Below are 10872 nucleotides of genomic sequence, written 5' to 3' on the forward strand. Positions count from 1 at the left end.
CTGTGTGACTATAACTGTGACCTTGTGTTTTAATGCTCAGAATTAATTTAAAGTTATCTTATCCAAGATTCAGTAAATATTTCAGAAGTGGTCACCAAAGTACTTGAGAGCAAAAGGAAAGTCCTGACTGTTTTCCTAGGTCATGAAATTCTGACCAATCTTCATGGTGTAGAGATGACTGTTTATTCATAATTTAATTCGGAACCTGCTCTTAGACTTGAAATAAGCCAAATGATGGAGAAGAGACTACCTTAGTCCCAGTTGTTATGGTGCTTTTGACATCATTGAGGCCAACGAAATATGGAGCCATCATTGCGACTGCAGGTGTCTACTTCCTCCTGCCTCATAGCAGCTTGTGGCCTTGGGCATGGTACACTGCAATATGTAGAGGTGGGAAATTAAAGCAGAACTACTGTGAAGCAGATTTCCAGAATCAGTAGGCTAGCCGTGGCTGGACTCATTAGAGATGCTGCTGTCTTTGACTCATCCATCATTCTCTAAGTAATTCTGACCCTCTTTCTTCTAAGTAAGCTTAAACAATGCACTATGTTGAAAACTTTGTTCGGACAACTTGCTTCTTTGGTGATATTATTCTTACACATGAAGTGAATGGACCTTTATTTATGCCTAACTCACAAAAGGAAGGCCAGATGTTACTGAGAAGTACTTTCTAAGTTTTACTCTAGAAGAAAGCAACTGCACAGTAGGCTCTTATATCTGTGGTTTTGAAAAAGAAGCCTTCTTATCCTGGAGATTGACAGTGATGTCTAGAGACAATATTCATCATCTTAGTTGACCTAAGGAAAAAGCGGAATAGTACCTGAGTATAATGGTAGAGACCATCAATGTGTGTGGTCAATACTGATCCATCTCTAAAAGTAGATACTGATATTTGACTGTAATGATAACACAGAAGTTGATAGCTTCAATATATAAATACCTTAGAAGGAAGTACTATGCTATTGTTTCTGGGAATCTGCTATGAGTTACATGACTTGAGTAATTTTAAACTTATCTCCAATTCTGGAAACATAATAGACATTGAGAGAAGATGTGGATCTATATTGCTTTGGTAATTTTGTACCAATTATGTGTAACACCTTTTCAATTTTTCAAATTACATTCATTAAAAATTTAATGCAGGAGAACATTTTTTTCAGATTTCTATCACTAGTGGTGAATGGATTTTGCATGCTGAGACATTTGCTGGTCCATCCTGCTGAGTGTATAAATTATTGATATGTTACAGTTTTGTTTTTATCTATCTGTGAAATAGAATTAATGATGAAACCAACATCAAAATCATTATAAAAAAGAAAGGAAGATTTTGATAGAGCAATGGAAGTCGACAAACATATAATCTACTGAGTCATGTGATCACAAGTAAAGATTGGACTTTACAAATAACAATGCCTAGTGATACTTATATTTGATTATGGGCATCATTTCTGTTACCCTAATCTATATGAAAGTCCAATATGGTTAAGACATCCCACTGTGGAGTACAAAGTCTATAGTGCTGGCTTTTTTCTTCCTACACCACCTAAGAATAGCACTTAAGGAAAGTCACTTAATCTCATAAGTGTCCTCTTTTGTTAATATAGCTTAATTGTATTACACTGGCCCAGTCTGCCTACAAGGTTATTGTAAAGCTCAAATTCAGTAGAAAATAATCTGAATATTTTGGTAGAATGGCAAATGAATGTGTGTATTATTGTGACCAGGCAAAGCCAGGTTACATAATCCTTTCCATGACAAAAGTCTCTTCACCCTCAGTATTGAACAACAGGCAAGCATGTCTATATTCTTGCTAGGAATGAAGTTGAAATGGTAGTGTGCTGCTGTCCTTGCTATGAGGCAAATATTGCCTATTCAGTAACAAGAGTGTCTGGGAGAAGGTGACTACTTAAGATCAGCATAAATTTCCAATATACTAATCTGTCTCCAGAGAATGACTTAAAAACACTCATTAATTTAAGAACCAAAATTTCAGAATAAGTTCTGATAATCCACAGCCAGATAATGTCTTCAAGTTTAGTAACTTGTATGAATGTAATTATTTAATTGAAGTTTTTTATTAGAAATTGTATATTCACTACCACATCTGTACAGTGACAGACCCGATGGTAGCAGGCAATGGAAAAATATTTTTTTTGATAACTAAAGAAGAATACCACTGATAACCTGAGATAGGTAATCCAATGTAACTTGTGTTTCTATACAATAGGAATACTTCCAATGTTGTTGATGTCAAACGTACTCTAGTGGGAGGGTGTGACTTCTGCTTCCATTCACCACAATGAGGATGACTATGGTGAGGCATACCTCAAAGACTTGTTTGATCAAGCCATCAAACTGTCAAATGACACCATGGCTCTCACTATAGAAATGCGCATGATATTTGTAAGTATCTCACTTATTTCTGATGTCTTCAGCCAATGATTCTAGTATATTTCAGAAGAGATCTAGTATATTTCTGACAATACAAGTTTCATAGAAAAAAAGAAAGCACATGCTACTGAAAAATAGGACAAGGAGAACGGCACAATTTTGTGAGATTACAAAGACTTTAAAAGAATTCAATGACTTAGACATGATTTTCCTCCAGTAACATGATATTTTCCTTAAAATAAATTCTCCTTAAATTGACAAGTGTAGCATAAAACCCAATAGTTATATCTCAGAGAGAGTTTTGATTTCCTTACGTTATTTGCAGGAGAATGGTCTCTATTGGTGTCTTCAATTGGCAGACATCCCATAGAAGAGAAGTGTAGTATAGTGACTTGCATAGAATGCAAAGAACAAATACAAATTGTACTGGTGCCAGTAAGGAAATATAAAAATAATATAAAGCCTCTTAGAAACTCCTAAATACCAGGGGTCATTGTGTCAAAGTTTTGTAGGGGATGCTTATTAGAAAGAGGGCCGGTTTAGAAGGAACATGGTTTGTCACTTTCCAGTGGCTGTATGTTATCAGTTTGAAGCCAGGCATCGTTAGTGAGGAGATAAGGGAGCCAGAGAATGCATCTCTGCATTTTCAGTAGGCACACTCTCATCCTATGCTCACTCACAATTTTCCTTTTATCCCCTCATGCTGTTACAGTTCTCTGATGTCTTCTCCTCAAATATGTTCAGAAAAATTGTAAGTATCTCACTGATTTTTATCTTCTTCAAAACCAACCAGCCAAAAAACAAGAAAGCAAAGAACCAAACAAATAACAACCCAGAATCTTCATACTATGATTTGGACTGTAATTTGAATGAGGAGAACCCTACAACAATTTTCAAGACTATTCCTCCAGAAGTTAAAGAAAACCATACTTAGAAAAGAGAATGAGAGGGGGGCAATCTAATAAATCTTTAAGATATCTGATTGATGATAAGGGAAAGAAGAGAAGAGGAGAGAAAAGAAAAGCAGAAAATAAAAGGAAAGGAAAACATAGGAACTTTAATGTGATTAGACTATAAAGTCTCAGGAATCATGTGTAAGAATTACAGTAGGGTGGAAGTCTTATCTCCCAGGCATCCTCATCAGGACTCATGCTCCAGTGTCCCTTCTCTTGTGGTGTACTGCTGCTTTCCTATAAAATTTAACTGCATTGTAATGCATGTGCACAGGGACTACAAACATAAATAGGACCCCATGTCAGACAAGGAGAGGACACTAAGCTAATGGCCTTTTGTGAACTCTCAACTGCTAGAAGTCATTGTTGATAGGGCTCAGAAGCCATAGTATCTTTTGTTGGAGGGTTGGTTTAGAACTGAAACTAGATTTTTCTCTAACTGGTGGTAATATATTATGTGTTCAAGATCAGTAATGGCAAGAGAAAATGAGTATAACAGCATCCCAAGAATGTCTGTATTTGACATAAATGTGTGTTTATATTGTCTTTTTAATCCTGAGATTTTTTTTTTTCTACATAGGATTTCTCTGTGTAATTATGGCTGTACTGGAACTTACACTGTAAACCAGGCTAGCCTCAAACTCACAGAAATCTGGATTCCTCTGCCTCCAAAATGCTAGAATTATAGGTGTGTACCACAACCACCCAGCTCCTCAGAATTTTTTATTCCTCATTATTGACTGATCCCCTTTAATTCTGAACATTCTTAGTAATCCATTAAACTTTCACAAAATAGCTTTTATGAATATTACATCAAATGTATTTTAAATACCATATTTAAATTAATATATTTGTGTGTTTATGTATTGATGGGTACATAAACATTAATTTCTATTTTATGTTTTTAATTGATTTTTTATTATTTTATGGATAAGTATTTCTTATCTAATTATTAATAAAGATTAATAAATTTATACTTACTGTTAATAAAATTCTATTCAAATGTTATGTTTAACTTAGTATGGTACAAGTTGTAAGTGTTCAATGTTAGTAAAAGTAATATCTATAATTTTATAATACCTAGAAGCATTTCAGTTTATACAAACACAAAATAAAGATTAATAAATACAGCTAAATAGAAACTATGGCATTGGTATCATTTCCTAAACAGATTTTCTTTGAAACATTTTATATTTATAATTTTAATATTTTCAGCTTTTTCCCACCAAACAAAAATTACTGAGGTATGAGAATAAGAGAGCATAGTAAAGAGGGAAAAAGGCTGAGAAGTTAAAAATAATTTGATGAATACCAAGTTGAGATTACAAATTTAATAGGAAAATATAGGTAAAAGGGTAGCTTTTCAAATTTCCTCATTTCAGATTTTATGTAGTGCTCATGTGTAAAAAGAAAAAATTACAGAGCTATTGAATTAATCCATATGCTCATCATGGATTTATTTCCTCAATCCCCAAATTGGAACTAACTCAGTTTCTATTTTCCCATTTTTAGGTATTGGATTTTCTCAAGAACCATAAGCACATGATTGAGACTCTCTACAGCTGCCACACATTTTCCCTCAGCGTTCCAGAAACCTTAGAGGAAGCCAGAAAGATCTCAGTGAGTCCTCGGGCCAGGGTTTTCACCTAAATAACTGAAGGGACACCTTGCTTTTGCCATTTCTTAGGTTCTTATAAACACTAAAATTAAACATGCAGAAGAATGGGATAAGAGTGAGTAATTAAAGAAAAAAAATATGTGAGGTAGGTGATGAATTATAAGCTAAACTAAATGTTAAAAAATATTGTAGGAGAATCATAAAATTCCAGACGTGACCCAAAAATTTCTTATTATTTGCATATTATTTATTATTATGTAATAAATAATTATTTATTAACTTAGTTGGCTATGCCTGGATAAAAAACAAAAACAAAACCAAAAAACCACAAAAACATCTGTCTTTTCCTAAGACATGGAACCACAATTGTCTTCATCATCTATCACTTATGTCTCCCCACTGGTGAAATTCCCATTACTGGCCCTCACACAGACTATTCTTAATTCTCACAACTCTCCTGCTTCTGATTTTTCTGACTTTTGTACTTTCTACTGAGGCTTTTTCTGTACAAATTAGTCTTATATTTATATGTAAAGTTTCTACACCCTCACTTGTTATGAGGTCTACATATCCCAGCAACTGCATTTATAATTTTTATGATCTTTTTCTTGTGATTCAATGCCATAACTTATCTCCTAATGAATTAATTTGATGTCATTTTGAAAATAATAAGAACAGGGGAAGGAAAACGGTTAAAGAAAAAAGGGAATATTTGTAAATGTTTTTAGTGACCTACTCCAGGACTAGGCAGTTCACAGAGTATTATTATTATTTTTAATATCACTGAAAAAAATTCCTCCTAAAAGCAATCTGAGTTAATAAAAGTGAGGATTTAAAAGATTAATGTAAGTGGTCCTTTTCCATGACTAGTAAGAATGGGTATCTGTTATTTATCCAACTCAAGCCTTCATTCTTAGTCCCATGGCATCAAGCTCCCAGCAACCTCTATGCCATCATCATTTGATGTTATTAAAGCTATTTGTACCATTGTTCTTCTCCTGTACATGCTAACAAATAGATGGTTCTGCTAGAACATCTATCACTACAGGTTGCCTTCAATATATCTTTCTATTGTTATTCTAAAATAACCTAGTTATCATAATTTAGTATGGTTATGATCAATCTAGTTTACTAGAATGGTTAATCTGAGTTAAATGATTTATAATTTGGGCTGGAGGTATCTGTCTTTCTGAGTCACAAGCAAAGCCTCAGATGCCTGTGAACAAGCAAAATAGCCAAGTATGTAAATTTTACATGCAGAGCAGGTGGTAGAATTTCATGTGGACAGCAGAATATGATAAGTATTCTAGACCATTACAAAAAAAGTAGTTCTTTATATAAGTTGTTTCATTCTGGCAAAATATAAGTGAATGGTTAAAATTTACAGTTGTATATCACTTTTATCCACATGAGTAGTTGTGTTAGTTCATCCTTTCTAATTCAAAACATGTAACAAATTCTTGTTTATTTCATTTATCTCAATATCGTTGCTCCTCTATGATGAATAGCTTGAAGACTTCCTGAAAATTATAGTCAGCATATTGAATTCCTGGAATAAACTGCTGTACCACCGAGAGACTGAACTCCACTGTATGAAAGGTGCCCCTGATGCAATTTTAATAAGATCCAATGCCATCAGGACCCTAAACAGAGAACTTCTAGAGACTATCCTGATGATGCTCAGCAAGCTTAGCTCTCTACCTGCCTTCCACTTTACTCCATCATAAATGATCTGACTTCTGTAGTAAATGAGGAATTTTGATACATAGCACTTCTCATGAACACAACGTAGACATTCCATCTTACATGCAGCTGCATTACAATGATGGACATAAAATGAAGCTGTTCTTCACAATCGTTTGGAAAGTAACTTTTCTAAGCAAACTGACATATCCTGATTATTTTATTCTCTCTAATCCCATTCACCCCTGGTCTGTCTACCACCTATTGAGAAAACTGTCAATAATGCTTTCATTGTCCCTTGGATACACAAATCTACTCTCAGGTGACAATTTCCTAGTCCTCTATCTAGTCATGAAATATTATACTTTAACTGATATTAATTTATTGTAAGAAAATATATACATTTATCTCCAATCTAGCTTTAGATGCCAGATTTTTAGTTATTTGTGCTAGATCTATTGAAATCCTTGTTTCTGGCCAACATTTTTAAAATAGTACTATTTCCCTAAATATAATTTAATATTTAGAATGAAAAATGACAACAACATATAATTTGTTGTAATATTAAGTGTCTGACTATCTGACTATGCTTTTGGTCATTAGGTTCATCCTTGAATGGAGGAGAATACTGACTACCCTTTATGGACAGATCTGGCATCCTTACAGTCAACTAACAAAGAACTTGATTCTTTGTTAGTTTTTTTGCTCTTTATAAATTGTTTTACTGTCTGCGTGTTGACACATTTACAGTTGACCTTTATCTCAAGTACTTGATGTGTATGCTTTATAGTGATGATATATGCACCTCTGTAAAGTTTTATGAAGATCCTTGATGAACCATCGTTTCCAAGTTTCTTATAATTTTTTACTTTTCAAGGTATGCATGAACATAATGGTTCTCTTTCATAAAATAAAAAGAGACACAAAAGCACCTTACACTATTCACTTCACTTAACATTCGTTCAATTCAATTCTGCCATCAGACAGGTGATGCCAACTTGTGGAGTGCTGGATGTAGGCTGAAAAATAGATGACAATTCCATTCTGTGAGATTTTTTTTGTGTGTAATGGAAGTTTATAAGAAGGAATTTTAGAATTGTGGGAAGTCTCTTCATTGCGACACCTTTTCAAAGACCTCAAAGTGGCACATAATTGAAATAACAATTTTCACACAGATTTATTGTGCTTACATATATTATATAGACCCAGAAAAATGTGACTAGAAGGGATACATACTAGAGAGTTTAAAACACCCCTTCTTTATTAGGAGAGGATGAGTAGAGTTAACATTATGGGTTTCCACATAAGACGGCATTTGAAGAAACAGCCTCTCTGTAGCAAGAATACCAATAATGCCATTAAACAGAAATAGTCCAACTCTAGAATCTGATACATCAAAAAATAGATTAAAGAAAATTCACAGTGTGTATACTCAGCAAACATCTGTATGTACACTAAAATAATGTGTATGTTAATATGACGCTCACCACTGGATCTTGGTGCCAGACAGGGCCACTTTGGTGAAGAATGTGTCACCTCTGTACAGGTGATGTCTTCAGGAAGATTGGAAACTTCCAGTACCCTATCTATCAGAGCATCTGCTGTCCCCCAGGTCAGTGGAGACAGATCTGAGTGTCTCTTGTTCCTGTTTTCTTGCCTCAATCCACTCTGTCTCTGGCACACCATGTAAATCAACTAGTCATAGAGCAAGGGAGGGAATATTGAGTGATTGTACTATAATAACTGTGCTTAAGAGGGAACAGCCCCCACCACCCACTGAAGGACCCCCAGGCTCAGTGAATCACATAAGAAAAGGCAGGTGATTGCCCAGTGAAGGTGGGATAGTGACAGAAGAGGGTGCTGGAAACTAAGAGATATGAGTGCTGCAGCATCTTTGTGTGTTGGCCGGGGGTCACTGTCAGGATTGTACAAGTCTCCATGCTTCTGGTCTTGATGATGCATACTTTGGTGTTTGCACTAAGTTACATGCACTGGTATGGAAAGATTTGTATGTATGTATAAATGCATGCTGTTTGTCCATAAGCCAATTCAATTATATCGTCAATAGATTTGGTTGAGAAGATGTAATGCCATGGTCTCTGAAGTCAGCTTAAGCAAAAGGGAGATTGAAATATTTGATACTATTCAGAGCCAGGAAGCTATGGAAACTATAGAAAGGCTTATACAATTCTCTTGAGCTGGCAGGATCATACTGAGCATGAATACAGTCCTTGCTAGAAGTCCTACTTCCACCTGGTGTCTGTGAGGGACAAGCACAGACAGCTGGAAAGGGGGCTAGACAAAGCTTTTGTAGGTCACTCACAAGTAGTGCTTGGAAAGAAAGCAGTGGAGGATACTGAACCCTAGGCCTTGCATATGGACCAACATATCCCACTCTGGTTGCTGAGGAGACCATGTTTCTGAGGCTGCTAAACCACAAATAGACATGCTCCTGGCTAGGCGTCATGGGCTATGAATAAGGCTGTTGAAATACAGTTGACCATACTGGGGGCTACTGCAGATGAGAGAGAGACAGAGACAGAGACAGAGACAGAGACAGAGAGAGAGAGAGAGACAGAGACAGGGAGAAAGAGACAGAGAGAGACAGAGAGAGACAGAGACAGAGAGAGACAGAGACAGAGACAGAGAGAGACAGAGGTGGGTATTGTTGGATGGAGTAAGTACACTCTCTGGGGTGCATAGTAAGAAATCTGAATATGTTGGGCAGCTGCAGGTAGCCCTGGGGAGGCAGGATTTAGTGAGTAGTTGGTATAAGGATAAAGGTGAAGTAATTGGAAGTAGAGGGAGGCTATCCTGTATGCTAGATTGCTGGAGATACTGAGAGAAAATTTGGGGTAAAACAGAGCTGAGGATAGGCCAGAAAAAGAAAATAGCTGATGTGCTTTGGTAGAACATCATTTATCTGAAGGAGTTGTTGTGATTATTTGCCTGCTGTGAGATCATTCGATTATTCAAGTTGATGAGGAGTGGGTCAGGAGTAGAAAGCTATGTAGTTTTAGAGATTAATGCTGAACAGTACCAGGGAGAAGACTCTGGTCAGGCTGGAGGGAGATGACCTGGTTGTACTTGTCTGAGCCACTTTGTGCCACACCTGGCCTAGATAACATTCCACTATGATCTTTACTGCTATAACCTCTAGTAAGGATGTAGATTCCATTGAGGCATCTGGACTGATGACAGAACCAGACAGTATGGACTGAGCCAGCTGAGGTTGTGTTGCTCAGAGGCATGGCTCCAGGGCTTTGATGTCACTGTTTGTTCTTCTCTGGCAGCTGCTTGAGCTGTGGCCCCGAATTTCAGTTTTTCCATATGTCATTTAGATATCCTTTCTGGCAGACCACTTAGGCAGAAAATCTCTCTCAGACCCTTTGGTATTGTCTCTGTTTTTCATTGATTTACACTTTCAATGAAATTCTAACCAAGCTATCTTCTCAGTCCATACTTACTTTCCTTATCACTCTTGAGAATTAATCTCTGTTCATGAAGATGTGCCCAGCCAAACATTAGGTGAACCTCAGAGAATCCCTCAGAGAAGGAGGGGAAGGATTTTAGGAACCAGAGTGGAGGGCAACAGGAGAGTATGGCACACAGAATAGGTTAAACAGGACTCACAGGGTCTCTCAGAGCCTGAAGCAGCAATCACAGAGCCTGGATAGGTCTGCACTGGTCCTTCTGCATATATGTTATTTTTTATTGGGTATTTTATTTATTTATATATCAAATGTTATTCTCTTTCCCGGTTTCCATTACAGATCCCCAATTCCATTCCCTCTTCTCCTGCTTCTATGAGGTTGCTCCCCCCTGCCACCTGCATCCCACTCTGGCATTACCCTATACTGAATTAATGAGCCTTCACAGGACAAAGGACCTCTCTTCCCATTGATGACCAATAAGGCCATCCTCTGCTACATCTGCTGCTGGAGCCATGGGCCAATCTATGTGTACCCTTTGGTTGGTGGTTTAGTCTCTGAGAGGTCTGGGGGGGGCATCTGGTTGGTTGAAGTGGACAATTTTCTAGACAGATACCAGGTACCAAAGTTAAATCAAGATAAGATAAGCCATCTAAACAGTCACATAACCCCTAAAGAAATAGAGGAAGTCATTAAAAATCTTCCAACCAAAAGAAGACCAGGACCAGTTTGGTTTCTATCAGAATTCTATCAGACTTTCGAGGAAGACCTAGTATCAATTATCTTTAAACTATTT

At 36.5% G+C, this 10872-nt stretch overlaps 2 pseudogenes; one reads left to right on the plus strand and one right to left on the minus strand.

The window, feature by feature from the left end:
* The first annotated feature begins 353 nt into the window (after nt 1-353).
* Nucleotides 354-7478, plus strand: Gm9628 (annotated as a pseudogene).
* On the minus strand, nt 8132-10146 carry Gm18259 (predicted gene, 18259; annotated as a pseudogene).

Source organism: Mus musculus, chromosome 13 (assembly GCF_000001635.26).
Source record: "Mus musculus strain C57BL/6J chromosome 13, GRCm38.p6 C57BL/6J".
NCBI lineage: Eukaryota > Metazoa > Chordata > Mammalia > Rodentia > Muridae > Mus > Mus musculus.